A 15,173-nucleotide genomic window follows, 5' to 3' on the forward strand; every position below is an offset into this window, starting at 1 on the left:
CCATGTCAACTTTGTTCCAATCAAAATATGCTTTGAATTAAATGATTTTGATTGAATATGTGGATCACATTTCACTTCTAAGATTTAAAGTCCAAAAAGGAAAAGTTTAGCCTGTTCAAACAAAGCAAGAGCAGCCACTTTGCGGAAAGCTATTCACATTTAAGAAGACTGACAAATTGTTTGTGTGCACCATTAGGTCTAGTTTCTGCAATAGTTGCCAGATTTCCTGTCCCCCTAATAAGATACATTAACTCCTTAAATGCTGGCTCTGAATATGTGACGAATCCAAGTAACTTTAGCAAAATTTCAGTTACATATATTTTCCTTCTTTGACATAAACTGAAAAAGCAGAAAGTTTGCTGTTATATCAAAAATTTCAAGAAACAAAGGTCACATTTTTTCATAATGGACAGATACAAATTTAGAATGCAAATATGCTTTCCAAATAGGATTTTTCAGAAGTGACAAATTGACCTTCATCCTCATTTTTAAAAACTGCACCAATTAACCTATTAAGGGTTACTTGTTCAGGTGAAACACAAGAGGGTAAATACTAAACTTTCAATGAACTATAATCGACTAACATGAGCTTCACATTCTCCCATACTGATTACAATGTATCACACTGCTTCAGAATTCAGATACTCACTTTAATATAAATATAGAAAAAAAATGTGAAACAAATTTTAGACCATTTACAAGAAGAGTTTAACTTTGGGAGCTTAAAAATATGTGTGAAGCTGTGACATTCAGAACAATTAAGTCATGAATGCCAAAGGGGGGGAAAAGGAGGATCAAGGATGTGGAGGGAAAAAAAATTGTTGGATGCTAAGAAAAAAAAAATCTTGACAGTTAAAAAATATGATATTTAGTCAACAACACATGGAAGTCTGGGCTGAAAAGCAGATAGAGAAATCACTCCAAGGAATTCTGTGCTTCCAAACTGCCCTTGAACTGCTGGGCAGGAGAGAGATTTTGGAGCCTGCAGCGCACTGTTCATTTCCACATTTATATCATTACTGAAGAAAAGTGTGAGTTAGTATCATATCTTGATATAACCATCAAGCACTCGTGCATCTTTTGGCAGGAGAATCATTCTGTCTACGATTGTTATTGTGTAGTTTTAAATGGAGTAGTCAACCAGCTGTTATATATTTTACACACTGAAGGCCATGTTTCCTTTGAAATTCATAGTTTTAATCTCAACTGAAGTCTGTATTGCTGTGTGCCAAGATCAAAAGGATTAGGCAAACTTGTACAATTACCCTCCTTTTCAGAGAGATGATTTTTTTCTAATGTTTAAAATAGTCCTACATGCTGACATTTTATCCAACTATTTTCTTTAGAGCTACAGAACATTAAAACATTTAATTAACATTTCAACCTTAGGTCACTCTTAATCTAAAATCTAGGAATTCATAATATACAGATATTTTAAACTAGTTATACTATAATACACAGAGGGAGATGGAGCTTTTAAAAAAATTCTATTCAGTAAGAATGGATGGGAACAATGATGATTAAAGGAAAGATATACCCATCTATTTATTACTTCTTTGCATTTCATTCAGAAAATAATTCAGAGCTTACAATGTTGCATAATCATCAAGATCAAATAAATGTAACCTAAGTAGAAGAATGCAAAAATAAGGATAAGTACATAAAAATAACACTGTGACATTCTATAGACTTGTTAAAGGTGTGTCATGTATTTGGCCCTAAGCTTTCTAGCAGGCAACATAAAGAAAGAAACACGAACACTTACAAAAATCAAATATGACCATAATGTCAAAATAAACCAGATGGCCTAGAAAAACACATTATTTCTATTCCTGAGATAAGAAATTCCTCCCTTGGCAATATGATGGAATCCAGGTATGCTACTCTCGGAGGGACTGACTTAATCCTGGGATGGATTTAAAGTATAGACAAATGGAGAGACTGCCTATTATTCAGGCAATTCTGCATAAACATTATTTCTCTTAGGTGAGGCTTTGAATGGTAAACGCTAGATTACATTCCATGGCAAGTGCCTGGAATACAGCCATTTTACTATGTCAGTTCAATGGAAAGCCACATGCTTCCACAACAGCTAAACTGAGTCACAGGGCTGAGGAGCCCTTCAACATGCGAGGAGCATAAGGAGCAAGTCACAAACAAGCCTCTACAGGCAGGCCCACTTTCACTTGGAAGGGGTGGTGGCCTGTCCTAAGACAGGGCCAAGATTCTCGCCAGAAAGTAATTTTGGGTAAACTTTCCCACCCAGAAAAATAGGCAACAAACACCTCCACACGCCAACCATGATGTCCTAATATTATCAGATGTTAAAATTCCTAGAAAAATGAATTCTGGGCATTGTAAATGGCTGCTATGTTCCCTAAGATAAACTAGGTATAAAAATATACACTTCAGTAATTACAAATACTACTCTAAAATTCTCAATTATCCACCTAGGTATAGGAAAAAGAACCATCTTCAACAACCATTGAAAAATGTATTAACTTGCTGTCTGAACTTCTGGAGGTTTCATTGTATAGTCAGTTACAAAAGGAAGAAAACCAAAACCAAAAAATTTAATCCCTTCCCATTTGCTTATCCACATAGATCTGCTAAATACTAGCAGTCTCTTGCCTTTGAAGATGGCCAGACCAGAATCCCTACTTACTGCCAGATGTAGCTTAATCCCACGGGGACCCCAGACAAAAACAAGGAGCTGTCTTCATGGCACCATTGATTCCCTGGACTGACTGCCATAAACTTATATTGGCAAGTCAAAATCCTTGGCAAAATAGAGTACTTATTATATCGCCACTTCCAAGAATACCCAATAAAGAAAAACTTAAACTCAAGAAGATGAATGCAAAAGTTGCTGAATATTTTTTAAAGCATTGACAAGTTTGGCCAGAGAATTACATCTGCACTTACTTTGTGGATGCAGTCGTATATACATACATTATGTAGGACTAAAAGTCTTTTTTTCATTCCTCAACTTTTGATTAATATCAGCAGCTCTGTCATCCATTCAGTCTACAAACATTTATGAGTGCTTACTATGGGTTCTGTGCTATGCTAGATTCTGGGGATAATGAGATGAGATGTCCCTTTGGAGGGTCAATAGGGAGGCTAAAGGTCATCTCTACGATGACTACGCCAGTCTACTTGAGGGGTACTGAGAGCCTCAAGACAGTAGCAGGGGGAGTGAAAAAGAGGGGGCAGGTTTTAGAAAGATTTAAGATATAAGTTGTTATACCAACTGATTACCGATATGACACCCAGGTTTCAAGTTTGGACCTTAATCATACTGGAGACAGAACAGTTTATATGGTAAAAGATTAATTCAGTTTTAAAATTAGTATTCATATTATACACTTTCTTTTATAGATCTGAAGTTCACCCTCTCTAAATCTTTTTTAGATCTAAGGCTGCTAACTATAACAGAAATGTGTGTATTAAAATATTAAACTATGTTCATGTTCAATACAGGGATGTCTGAGCCAAAAAAATTCTGCATAAGGTGACCACCAACACTTTGTATCAGTGCTGTTCAGCAGGAAGATAATGCAAGCCACATATGTAATTAAAATTTTTCTAGTAGCCACATTTAAAGAAACAAACAGGTAGAATTAATTTTAACACAGTATATTTAATCAGGAATATAAAACTATTATTTATACATATAACCAACATAAAAATTATTATTTTGTAGTAAATTTTAGAAATCTGGCATGCATCTCACACTTACAATGTATACCACACTCAATCCAGACTAGCCACATTTCAAGTGAACAATGGCCAAACAGGACCAGTGGTTACAACGTTGGACAGTAAAGCTTTTTAGTCAGTTCCCAATACTGAATCTGCATTTACAGCTTATTGATGTAAGATAGAATGCAGGGATTAACGATATTTAACCCTTTCTGTTCACACCAGCAGAAACAGTAATGATCACTCTACCTTAACAATCTTGTTTCACAAGGATTTGCAAAGATAATCTACCTGTATTTGAAAGAGATTTGTAACAAAATCTCATGAACAGAACTAAGAATAATTTAATAGTAATAACTTAATAATAATTAAGTAATAAGTAATAATTATAAATAAGTAATAATAATTAGTAGTAACTTGATTAAGGGTAATGCATTAGCATCGATGCTAGTGTTCATCTAGTTTGATGAATACCAGGATTACTGTCTGATAGACTGGAGAAAGCATGGGATTTATAAGCCAGTGACCCCGGACTGAGTCCCCACTGCACCACTCGGAAGGGTGGACCTTGGGTAAATCTGTTCCTTCCTATGCTTTCGTGGTGGAGCTTTCCAACCAGTCAATGTACATGGTACCAGGAATGCATACCATGCAGGAAAATTAGTGTGCCACTGCTGGGGGTGGAAACTCAACAACCCAATATTTAACCCTTTGTAAAATATAGCTTCTCCTACTGAAAATAAAGATAAAGCTTACAAAGCACCTTCAGAGTACAAAATGACTTTTGATGCAGTTTTGAAAAGGTCATTGTAATTCTCAGTGCCATGAAGAATGGCAACACCCTAGCACGCAACAGCTGAACTATAATATCTTCAAGTATGAAACAGACATAATGTTCTGTAAAGTATGTTCTTTAGGTACTTGGAAATCTCTGAAGAGATACGGCAGCATTTGAAAGATGGCGCTATAACTACCCTCTCGACAATAACGGCAAGCGGCTCATTCTACCAAACTACGATGTCATCTGTAAACTCTGCATCCTTAAAAGTCCTTGGTTGGAATTCTTACATATTGTCTACTCAGCTGTATCAGTTGCGAACTTGAAGAAGTACACATATAGCCACAGACTACGAGTTAGTATAGGGAGCAGGGTTGCGGCAAGTCAGATATGTGAAATCTGTACACAAATGTGGATGTATAGAAACCTCATAAAAAGCACCTTATTTAGTAGCAGATGGAGCTAGCCTCTCTTTGCCCACTCTTAGAAATTCCTTAACATTTGTAATAAAAGTCTGTGATTCTCTAAATCACATTAAATTGTAGGTCTGATTCTTTCTGAATTATCACTGGAATAATGACTAGTTAATAGGGTCAATCTCATTTAATTATATTTGTGCAGCCATGACGGCCCAGGTAATATGAGATCAACAATCTAAACTTCTTGAAAGATTTAAGTAAATCGATTCCTTATTTCTTACCTTCTTTTTACTTCTTAACTAATCTCTCATCTTTCTGGTACTTACAGGTACACCACTGAATATGTTTTTGCTAAGATTACCATGTCTGATTGTCTGAACCCAATGGATGCTTATTTTTCCTCGCTTCATCTCTTCGCATTATGGTGTTTATGTTTCTAACTCTCTCTTCTCTAAGCTTCCTTGATAACTTCCCTCCAGATTCTCTTTCTACGATTCCGTTCTTCCTACTCACTTTTAAATCCCTTTCCTCTGTCTACCTCTTCACTGTTTGTTCTCCTCTTGATTCAGTCTCAGGCCCGTTTCTGATATAACTCAGGCTAGATGAGGTAGGTTTCAACTACCTTCCTCGACAATTATCACCATCATCAGAATTTCAAGTTCAAAATGTCAACTACTCATCAGACTACTTCTTTTGCTGTGTGTGCGCTTCAGGTAATTCAAACCTAATTTAACAAAAATATAATTTTTCCTCTTATACCTCCTCCACTCTTGATTGTTTGATTATGGATGTAGTCCTTCACAAGTCGGCCAATTTAGAAATTGCGGCAGTCCTTTTCTTTTCCTCTTGTTCTAAAACCTTATCAGACAATATATCTGATACATATGTATATATAAGCCTCCAAAAGATCTTTCAAATTCATTCTTCCTTTTCCTCCCACTGTGATTACCTTTGGTTCTGTGCTTCACTATCTTTTGGGTCAATTATTCTAACACTATCCAAACTGCTCTCTTTATCTCTACAATTTCTGCCCTTCAGTTCCTCCTCTATACTAATCGCTGTCTAAAACCTGACCAAGTCACTACTCTCCTTAAAACTTTTCAGTGGTTCTCCTTTCTATAATGCAGTAGATCTCCAACTTTATTTAACATGCACAGAAATCACCTAGAGGTGATTGCTAAAACTTGCTGAAACACAGATGGCTGGGCTCCCCTGCCCTTTCCCAACAGAGTTTGTTTCTGTAGGTCTGGAGATGAGCTCAAGGTTTGCCTTTTTAACAAGTTCTCAGGTAAGACTGATGCTCCTGACCTGGCAGCCACCTTTTGGGCACCACTACCCCAAAGAAAAATGTCCATAGTACTTACAAGGCTTTAAAGATGGTTTATATCATCTGCCTGTGGTCTTATCTTTCCATAAGTATCGCTCACAGTTCTCTTACACACATTATCACTCTCTACCTTCCGAATTAGTTTAGCTCTTGTACTGTACTATAACATCGATATCTTTGTTCACATTTCTTCCTAGATCTATAATGCCCTTTCCATCACCTTCCTCCCTCCCTGGAAAATGCTTACTTATTCTTAAAGACTATGACCAAATGTAGTTTCCATGGTTAAGCCTTCCCCAATCTTCCCAGGAAGCATAATAAGGCATCTCTGTAAATATGTATGGTGACTGACATTAATTAGACTTGTGGTGATCATTTCAAAATATATGTAAATATTGAATCATGTTGTACACCTGAAACTAACATGTAATATGTCAATTACATTTTAATAAAAATATTTTTAAAAATTATACACATGCACAAATAAAGTGCTAAATGAGCTAATGATGGCCTGTATTTTTCCTTCCTGGTACATACCACCAGTGTGATATTATTTGCTACACTATGCTATATATATTATCACAAGTTATATATTTATTTGTTAAGTTTCTAATTTACTGTCCGTCTTCCTCACTGAACAATAAGTTCAAAAAGGGCAGGTACTATGCTGTCTTTCTCATTGCTATAGTCCCAAAGAAGAATAAGTAGTAGGCACTCACAAAATATTTGTTGAATAAATAAATAAATACATCACTTAATCTACTTCTCTAATTAGTTACTGTCATGTCTGTTTGATCTTCATAATGACAGCCCCAAAGGGCAGGTGTCATATTCTTCCAATTTTGTGATCACAGACCTAATTACCCACAGGCCCCTAATAAATGTCTACTGAATGAATGAATGGCATTTAAAAAATTCTTGTGATTTAGCACAGTTCAGTGTCTACGCTCAGGAACCGTGATCTTAAAGCTTCTGTATAAGAAGCACGAAATTGACCATAGAAACTGTATCCTGTTGATACAGTGCTAATTTGGCAGAGTTTTAGACAATGTAAAGAATTTCTGTGCTTCCTTGCCAGTACAATTGAGATGTACACTGTTTGTTAACCACAATCAAATTTGGGGTAGTATGATTTCACGGAAAGAAGAAAAGTGAAATGGATATTACAGTATCCTCTTTCGAGGTTTTATTTTCTCTTGAATCACGTCAGGAATATGGATACAAATGATGTCAATCATAAGCCTGACAAAGGCTCTAGAAAGACATTACGTAAGGAAAATGCCTCTGAAGGTCAACTTGGAAAAGATTTACTGACCAGCTGAACAACAATATAATAACCGTAACAGCAACACTTAACATTTAGCGAGTACTGTGCATAAGCATAAAACGTTGCGCTCAGTTTTATGCTGAATGTTTTACATGGATTATTTTATTTAATCTTCACAATAATCCAACCAGATAAGCACTACATTTTTAAAAACTGTTTTACAAATGAGGCTAAGAAAGCTAAATACATTGCCTAATGTCACGCAGCTAGTAAATGTCAGGGTTGCAACCTGAATCCAGGTCTGACTCCGGAAGCCATGTTATTCACCACTACACATCCTTTTGAAAACTTATGAGACAGAATGGCATATCCCAAAGCTATGTTATGAAAATAATAAACACATGAAAGCATTTCATACTAAGAATTATTTTTAACAGGTTTCACATATGTCATTTGGTAACACTAATATTAAGTACACTGTGTACATACTAAATCTGATGTCCCATGCCGACCTGCAGGCTTTATTTATAGGTTTTATTGTTCTTTCAACTGGGTTTGCTTCTACACACGCCTTTTTAAAACTAAAACTTTCACCTTGCATTACCATTTATTTTCTGTCTTCCTCACCGAATGTGAGTTCCTGAAAGGCAGAGATTATATCTGCATTTTTGGAACTGAGCACATAGTAGACACTCAATAAATATTTATAGAGCTTAATAAAAACCACATATTCCAGGCCTATTTTTCATTAATTTAACTGTACATTGCCTTTAGAGAGAGAAAGAGAATACCAACATATTTGTTAACTGCTAAATCCAAAGACTCTTAATAAAGAAGCCATCCATTAAACTATTTTTGGAATGAAAATAATAAGAGTTCCTTCTGCTAATTTCTGAATATCCAGGAATATCAGCAACTCAAAAAAATGTGATTTCATGCATTTTAATGTGTATCATATTTTGTTTTGACACATGAACTATTTGAGATCTTTAAGTCGAATGACCCTGCAAAAAGAATAGAAAATTATCTTATTTCCTATTTAAATAAACATTTGCATTTAACTACCAAACTAGATACTGTTTTTGTTAATTTTTGGAAAATATTTTAAATACTTTATATAATCACACCGTCTCAAACTATCTACTCCGGACACTGATTACATGTTTTTCTTTTATTTTTTGAAAAAGCACAACACCAACATTATTTGCTTTTGTGATTTAACAGCTCTTCAACATGCCACTTGGCAAACTCTTTTACATTAAACTACTATAATAATACACAAATAAATCTGAGATACTTTTAAAGATTTTCAGGTAACTTCTATGATAAACCATAAGACACACTAGAGCTCTATAAAATCAGTTGGAATCACTACCTTTATTAGGTTAGAAGTGGATCAAGGACATAGATGTATTTACTCTGGGAGACCACCATTTTCCTCCTTTGTTGTTCAAAATCACAACTCTTCTTTGTAGAACGTCTACCTTTTCGGTTACACCCAACACAAAGGATGCAGCTATAAGGCCAGAATCTATCAAGTATATTATGAGCAATATAAGCACTTAATTTTTTCTTAAATATGTAGGTGAAAAGACAAACAGCAAGGCAAGAGTTAATTGAAACATTCCCCTTCAGAGCCACTGAGTTGAGGAGTGGGGGCTGGTGGATGGCGGGAGGAAGGGGCTCGGCAGAGAGATGCAGAGTTAATCAGGGAGCAAATCCAACGCCAGGCATGGATAGGCCTCACTAATGAGCCTCAAGTACCCTGCAGTGGTTTTCAAACTTAACTGGCTTCAAACGATGCCACCCCATGACAGAATGCAGCTAGCCAGAAGAGGAGGGTGATTAGAATAAATGACTGGAGTAATTAACTCTGATGTGAAACCACCTGATTGGAAAAGAGAAGCCAAGAGCTATTTAGCTGATGGTCCTCCAGTAGAAAAAGGAAGCTTTCCCTTTCTCTTGTGTGGGTGTTCAGTTAGGACTCAGCTCTTTCAAGTAGGTATTTGGTAGCGCTAATGAAAAGCAGCTTTCATTCAAGGGCCTCTCAAGGACCTTCCCATTCATTTTGAAAAGGGAAGAAAATAAAAGCTTCAAAGTAGAACTAATTTACTTGACTCCCCTACCTCTTAGTGAAGCCTGCCTTAGTGTGTACGCTAACGGTCTACCTCCAAATAATGTCATCAAACAGCAAAAATTTTTACTGATGAAATGGCCAGATAAAGAGAATTAAAAATTTTAAATTCTCCCTTTCATTAAAAATGTTTAACGACATTGCATGTACATCTTAGATATGCACATTTTTTTTTTGGTCAATCTTATGCAGTGAAGCTGGAAAAAATGTTTTACACATAGAAAACTTTAAACGTATCATACTTGTTAATCAGTGTAAATACTTCCTTTGTAAGTGTCATTGAAATTATTCTTCTTATACCAAGAGACTCTTGAATGAGGGAGGAGGATATATATATATATATATATATATATATATATATATATGACATTTGTTTTTGAAGAGAAAACAAAACAAAAAGGATAATAGTAAGGCAAGGAAAGAAAGAGTAGATTGAAAGAAGACGGTTTTCTTACAGTGCAAATTGACCCAAAGAATCCACCACACTCTCCAGTCTGCTTTATTCTACAAAGAGAAGAATTACAAAGGCTGGGGCATTACTACCTGCTGTTTTACAAGGAATCATCAATTCATAGGGCCAATGTTGTTCTGTACCTGCTGAGCTAATGTGCCTGGACACACCCCTCCCCCTAAAACAGGTTCCCAAGATGCCCAGGAACAACTCCGGGTGCAGTAGCGCTGGTAACTTAGCAAATGTTTATGCCTAAATTCGGATTTATTTGACAGCTTTACACCTTTGGGCATGATATAATTAAATGTTTTGACAGCTAAACAAAAACTGCATAAATTTAAAAGCTATTTAGAAGATCAGCATCTAGAATTAAAATGAAGTAATTTGCTTATACCCTAAACCACTTTCAGCAAGGCGGTCCAACAAAAAGCACAAAGAGAAGGCTAGACGTCTATGCAAACGTTTTAGCTGATTCTTTCACACTTTTCTCATGAAGAATATCCCCCTTATAAATACGGATAGAGACTTCAAAATCAACAAAGGGAACAGAATCAGATTTCAGATTCTCAATATAACCCCTAAATTATATCTTTGGCTATTTTCTGTAATTTTAGAAGCAGGACTATTAAAAAGGCAAAGACTAAGAAACATTATGTTATTTAAAAGGCCACTGTGTGCTATTTCAAAGGATTGAAAGCAACAGAAGGAGTGGTCCTTCCAACCGACACTATTGACCTAGCTAACCCTCCTTTCCAAAGGTACCAGGTTCCAGATTTTCATGGTACTTTGTGCTGCCTGGTCCTCAACTTCTGGTGGAGGGAGCACCACAGTGACTTACACTGCTTACCTTCAGGAAAACCCACTCTTCAGTATCTGAGCTCCAGAAAATGTTCCCATCAGTAGTACTACTCAAACACACAGATTAAAAGACTCAGATACTCCTCTAAAAATGGAAAGAAAATAAAAAAAACCTGTAAAGCAAAATTGCCCATTTTAAAAATGAAAGGCTGATTTATATCTACCACACTGCATCTTATTATCATCCTGGAAAGCACCTACAGAGCATGGGCTTAGAGTGTCGCAAAAAGCTCAAGTTTAAACAATAAGTCAGAACCACTACAGAAGCATTTGGACTTTATCAAATATATAAAAACATTTATAATCCGCTTTTCATTATGTAACAACCTGAGGATATACCGTACCCTCAGTAAATAAAGGTATGAATGATCAGTTGTTTATTTAAAAAAAAAAGAAATCAGTGACATGTTTAGAAACCAGTTCACTTCTCCTGTGGTGTTTATATTTCACTTTATCATCCTTCTTAGAAAAACAGCTCTAAAGGAAGAAAATACTATGAACCAAATCCTGTTTAACTTACACATACTGATGTCAAGTAATTTAAAAATCATTCTTAAAAGAGCTTCTTATGTACACATCTAAAACCATTACTGCATTATCTAATTGTTCTGTTTCTCTCACTCATGTTAACAGGATGGACGTCTTTTTGTGTGCCATATTTGGATGTACTGGAACATAGCCTGACCATGGACTGAATTTTTTTCAAGTGTTTAAATATCTGATAGTGTACAGACTGTAGGGATAAGGGACTGGGGAATCAGTCCAATTTGTCTACTTTTTCTTTTATTAAATGAATGGCTCAATATTCCTAGTAGACGGATAGCTGTCTGAAGATTTAGTGAATTTGGACCCAAATGTAGGCATTATTTGATGTAAAATAAGAAATAAATACTACCAAAACCCTACATATTAAAGATGTCCCTTCCTGAAAAAAAATGATCTCAGTGTCTTTTATTTCATTATTTTTTCTCTCCGCGGACATGTCTTGAAAAATGCTATCAAATAATCAAATGTTATCAAATACATTTAACAAAGATGTACATATCTGCCAGGCTTTCTGAATAGAATGAGATAACCAGTGGCATTGATCTAATGTAGGTCAAAGTACAGGAACTAGAATTTAACCCATGTTGCCTTTTTATAGGTGAAAGAAATAAGTTCATAGTGTTAGAAATTGCTGTAGAGCTCTAGGGGACAACACACTTTGGTTCATACCCATTGAACATACGTACATATATCATGCCTAGTAAAATATATTGACTCCTGAGAACTGAGACTCCACTGATTGTAAGATGAACCTTTATTTTATGTATTGTTAAGAAATCAAAAGCTGCCAAATAAATTGTAACAAAATGCTTTGTCGTGCAGAATTTTAATTTTATGCTGATTGAAAGAGGTATCAGAATTTTTAGACATAGATTTTTATTAAGCATTGTACATGTGTAAAAGAGAAAATATAAATGAAATAAGCCGGTTATTCACAAATTGTTCCACAGAGTCCAACTCTCCTGATTTGCTTCCTGACTCAAAGTTGTTGAGGTCTGAGTTTTTCCACACAGCATTGTCCTCAGTGCCTTTAAAAGCATGTGAGAGGCAGCATTTTTTAAACAAGAATTCACTGTGACCTCTGGAATTCTCTTCCAAGCCTTTCCAAATTTTCATGTTGACATTTTCTTGATCTCTTTCTCAATCAATCTCNTTAAACAAGAATTCACTGTGACCTCTGGAATTCTCTTCCAAGCCTTTCCAAATTTTCATGTTGACATTTTCTTGATCTCTCTCTCTCTCTCTCTCTCTCTCTCTCTCTCTCTCTCTCTCTCTCTCTCTCTCTCTCTCTCTGTCAGTTAGTGAACTCCTCATGACTACTTTTATCCTGGTCTAACATTTATGTTTAACTATGATACTTCCATCTTAGCACCTGTACTGTGACAACTCTCTCTTAAAACTTACCGGTGTTATACATTAAAAAACTATATTCAGCAAAACAAAAGCCAACTCATAGAGACAGACAACAGATCTGGGGTTACCAGAGGGGAAGGGGGTTGGAGAGAGGGTGATATGGATAAAGGGAGTCGACTGCATGGTGAAGGATAGAAACTATAGACTTTTGGTGGTAAGTATGATGTACAGTACATACAGATGTGGGATTATACTATTGTACACCTGAAACTTATATAATGTTATAAATCAATGTTACCTCAATTAAAAAAATATGTTTAATGGAGCAACATTGTTTAGTGGAAGACAGTCTGGCAGTTTCTCACAAAAATCAATATATTTTTAATCGTATGATCCAGCAACTGTGCTCCTTGGTATTTACCCAAATGAGCTGAAAATTTATGTCAACATGAAAACCTGCACACAAATGTTTATAACAATTTTATTTACAATTGTTAAAACTTGGAAGCAACTAAGATGTCCTTCACTAGCTGAATGGATAAATAAACTGTGGATTATGCATACAACGGAATTGTAAAAATAAATGAGCTATCAAACCACGAAAAGACAGGAGGGAGCCTTAAATGCATATTGCTAAGTGAAAGAAGCCAATCTGAAAAGCCTACATACTGTATGATTTCAAATATGTGACATTCTCGAAAAGGAAAAACTCCGAGATAATAAAAAGATCAGTGGTTGGCAGGGTTTGGGGTGAGTGAAGGGGGTGGGATGACCAGGTGGAGCACAGGGGACATTTAGGGCCATGACACTATTCTGTGTGACACTGTAATGGTGGACACGTCCTTATATGTTTGTCAAAGCCCATAGAATGTACAACACAAAAAGTGAACCCTTGTGTAAACTCTGGGCTTTAGTTAATAATGGTGTATCACTATTGACTCACCAATGATAACTAATGCACTGCACTAATGCAAGATGTTAATAATAGGGAGAATTGGGGGGCGGGGGTGGGAGATGTGATGGGTGTATTTAGAACTCCCTTTAAGTTCTGCTCAATTTTTTTCATGAACCGGAAACAGCTCTAGAAAATAAAGCTGATTTTTAAAAAAATGATGTTTATATGTCTGTCTCTTCCTCCGTTGAGTTATAAGTTACTTAAATGTTTGAGTCCCAGCTCATTCATGTTTGGATCTCACGCCTAAGACAGTTACTGGTACATATTAGGGACTTCGAGTCCTACTTTTTGAAATGCTAGGAGTATGGTTACCCCACCAAAGGATTCTCAGAGCTTTCATTCCCACCACATGTGCCACCGTCCACAGAATGAGATGCATTAATAAATATTAAATTCATACTTTTCACTGTCACTTATACTAGCACATCCCAGGATGAATATCTGCTTTTTTTTTTTAACTCTACCTCCTTTTCAGAGTGAGTTGAAAAGCATGAGCTGAAAAGCCACTAATTTATCCAATATTTACTATTATGATGATGATTGGGGGCATAGTGTTAGGCCCTGTAGGACAAAGATAAATGAGGCATTTAGTATGTGCCCTGGAGGAGCTCCCAGTCCAGCGAAGACACTGATGTGAAAACAAGAAGGCACAAAGGGTATAGAGAGCAGGGAGCTGAGAGCACAAAGCCAGCTTCAATAGTATTACAACCTTTCGTATAAATATATAAATAATATTAATAAAATACCTTGCTTTATGAGGTGAAAATACAGTTTGCATTCATCAACACTCAAGACATCATAACGCTTAAACAGTGGATTTGAAATAGCTGAAGAGACAATTGGGGGTCTAATAAATATGAGGAAATTATGAGAATGGAGCAAAGAAATAATTAAATGGAAAATGTAAAAGAGAGGCTTTGTAATCATGGGAGATAGAATGGGAAGGGCCCATACACATCTAAAAGGAATTCCACCAAAAATAAACTGCGAGAATGGCGAGGGGACAATATCAAAGCGATAACCCCTGGGAACTTTCCAGAATGTATTTAAGGCACAAATCCTTACATTCAGGATGCAAAAAAAGTCCCAAGCAGAAAAGATAATAAATTCACACTCAGACACATTATTAGACAATTGGAAAAATGTTAAAAGCAACCCCCCAAAAAAGGAATGGTGGATATATTTCACAACAGTATAACAAAAGGGGAAGCTAATGTAATAATAGCATCGTCTAGATCAGTGGGTCTCAACCTTCCTAATGCCGCAACCCCTTAATACAGTTCCTCATGTTGTGGTGACTCCCAACCATAAAATTATTTTCGTTGCTACTCTATAACTGTAATTTTGCTACTGTTATGAATCGTAATGTAAATATCTGAT

At 35.9% G+C, this 15,173-nt stretch overlaps 1 protein-coding gene across 1 annotated transcript in view; it reads right to left on the bottom strand.

Moving 5' to 3' along the window:
* LRBA (LPS responsive beige-like anchor protein) overlaps positions 1-15,173 on the bottom strand; it is a 610,319-nt gene that overhangs the window by 75,636 nt on the left and 519,510 nt on the right. The gene's annotated exons all lie outside the window — the stretch shown is intronic.

The sequence above is a fragment of the Hipposideros armiger genome, unplaced genomic scaffold, assembly GCF_001890085.2.
Source record: "Hipposideros armiger isolate ML-2016 unplaced genomic scaffold, ASM189008v1 scaffold_58, whole genome shotgun sequence".
NCBI lineage: Eukaryota > Metazoa > Chordata > Mammalia > Chiroptera > Hipposideridae > Hipposideros > Hipposideros armiger.